Source organism: Sinocyclocheilus anshuiensis, unplaced genomic scaffold (genome assembly GCF_001515605.1).
Source record: "Sinocyclocheilus anshuiensis isolate Anshui unplaced genomic scaffold, SAMN03320099.WGS_v1.1 scaffold1059, whole genome shotgun sequence".
NCBI classification, from domain to species: Eukaryota; Metazoa; Chordata; class Actinopteri; order Cypriniformes; family Cyprinidae; genus Sinocyclocheilus; species Sinocyclocheilus anshuiensis.
In genome coordinates this window covers 171214-173907 of record NW_015547703.1, presented here as the reverse complement: position 1 = coordinate 173907, position 2694 = coordinate 171214, and positions in this window count along the sequence as shown.

The following is a 2694-nucleotide window of genomic DNA, read 5'->3' as shown; positions in this document are numbered from 1 at the left end:
TTAGCTATATCGCCCTAAGTTCTATTCTAATATCAGAATTTTCCAAAACCATTTCAGTTTCTGATTCAAATACATGTTTAGAAGAAAAATTCTCTGTCCCTTGTCATTTGAAACAAAGAATATGATACATTTGTGGTCATTTAGGTTGCAGAGTTTTTTGTACTAATAATAGCGATGATGATGATGATGATGATGCTCACAGGACTCTCACAGGGGAAATGAGCAGATTAATGTTGTTCTGCAGGTTCATGCAGGCCTTGTGTGCGAGTGTGTGTGCGAGTGTGTGTGCAAGTGTGTGTGTGTGTGTGTGATTTACTGTGCTTTAATACACACACAGATGATGCTGCTGATTCTTTTACTCTTTCATCAATCAGCTGTTTTGATGGCAGTATGTGTGTGTGTGTGTGTGTGTGTGTGTGTGTGTGTTAATCAAGGGCGCAGCAGCATCTGTGTGACTTTCTGTCCATGATAAGACTCAAGTACAAGGTCTGACGATGGTTTTCTCATGTCTCTCAACACATTCCTCTTTGTGTATTCATGTATTTGTGTGTGTGTGTGTGTGTGGTGCTGATATAGGGTTAGTGGTTTATCTGGCCTTGGCTGAGGCTCCACTGTTCTGCATTTGTAACCCTCAATACCGGATCCAGCCAGAGTGTGAGTGTGTGAGTGTGTGTGTGTGTGAGTGTGTTACTTAAGGGACAAAGTTTGTGGATGATTGAAAGTCAAATTAGTCTTGATCTGGATGTGTATTTCATTGTAAACATGCAGTTGTTGGTTTGTGTTTGACTCTCGTCTCAGTAGATGTCAGTGTGAAGCCCCTCTTAGGAAGTGTGTGTGTGTGTGTTTAGTCATCAGATGATTGACAGGTGTGTGTGTGTGTGACTGACGTCTTGTTTGTGCGGATCTGAACGGCTCAGACAGGAAGTAACGCAGCACAGGGACGAGCCGAGCTGTCAGCGTGCAGTAACTCTTCTTCCTGAAGGGAAATGACATCATCATCATCATCATTCCCAGCAGCCCCTGTGGCTCACACACGTGTGTGTTCGCTGTAGTCAGATGCCGCACAGTTGCGCTGCTGCTCTTTGTGTCCGCATCTGTTTGTTTCTTGAGTATCATTATAATATAATACATTATATTTCCCCAAAATCCCATAGTATTTTTTTTTCTAAATTCTGTTTTCCATTGTAATTCCATTTTAATGCTTTAATAGAACTTTAATAATCAAAAAAGCATGTCTGATCAAATGAAAATATGATGATTCCTTCATAACAGATTCAGGTTGCACTTTGTTTAACAGTCAGTGCACTTACATGTACTTACAGTGTACTTGCCTAATGAAGTACGGTAATATAAGGTAAGTGCATGGGTTAAGGTTAGATTTAGGGGTAGGTTCAGGGTCAGTACCTAGTTATTACCCAGTTATTGTAATTATTATGAGTACAGTATAGTATAGTATGTACATGCCGCACAGGACTAAAATAAAGTACTACTCAAAGTCCTTTATAACAGTGCGCCAAATACAGAGCAGATGAACAAAATCTCTTGATTGTGTGAAATTCCCTTAATATTTTTTAATGAATTATTATTGTTAATGCTTTAGAAATTTTAAACCAGTAATTTATTTCCATCATAATTGCTTCAGGTTAAATGGAGCGTTTATTTTGGGTGTGTGTAGTGTGTCTCTGAACATGCGTCATATTTCAGTCCATATCGTCCTACTGTTGATCTCACTGTATCGCTGCACGCTTGCACAGGGTTTGCTTTGACCGATCGTGTCTCTTCTGTCTGCTTTACTCTGTTTGTCTCTGTGTTCACAGAGAATCAGCCGCTCATGTGCTCGTCCAGAGTTTGTGTGTTTGTGTGTGATGCAGTGTGTGTCAGCGGAGCTGAGAGCGGCTCGACTTTAGCAGGATTGAGTGCTAATCTGGATCAGGACAAAAATACCTGGAGCGAGAGAGCGTTCACTGAATGACTGAGGCCTGAGGAGGAGGAAGACCTTCATCACTGCGCTCACACACATTCACTCATACTCTGTTTTCAGGCATAATTTTCTTACACACAGACACACACACACACACACACACACAGAGACTTGTTGAGTTGAAGTGTCTCTAAAGTCTCTTGTGTCTTGCAGCTGTTGCTGCGTCTTTCTGACGTCATGTTTCCTGTGTGTGTGTGTGTGTGTGTGTGTGTGTGTGTGTGTGTGTGTGTGTGTGTGTGTGTGTCTGTGTCCCATGTGTGTGTGTGTCCCTTCAGCTGCACAGTAATGCTCACGAGTGAACAGGACAGGCCGTTTGTGTTCAATGAGCTCAGCCTAAACATGTAATGCAACTAACTATAGTTAACCCAAACTCTAACGATTAAACCTGTATTTTAGCCTAACTAACCCAAACCTTAAACTGACCTGGAGTAACTAAGTGACGGTATCTGTAAACAAGCCAAACAAACCCCGGCGCAGTGTTTCTGTCTCTGAGCTCGTTTAGTCTGGTTATGTTGGTAAACTCTGTTGTGTTATAAGATGTTGTTTGCCGTCGTGTTGTTCCCTGTGGTACAGAAGATGTTTTTTTTCCACAAATGACTGTCAGGAGACACCTGAGGTGTAAGTGGCTCTCGGTACCTGGAGTGAGTGTGTGTGAGTGTGTGAGTGTGTGAGTGTGTGAGTGTGTGTGAGTGTGTGTGTGTGTGTGTGGGTGT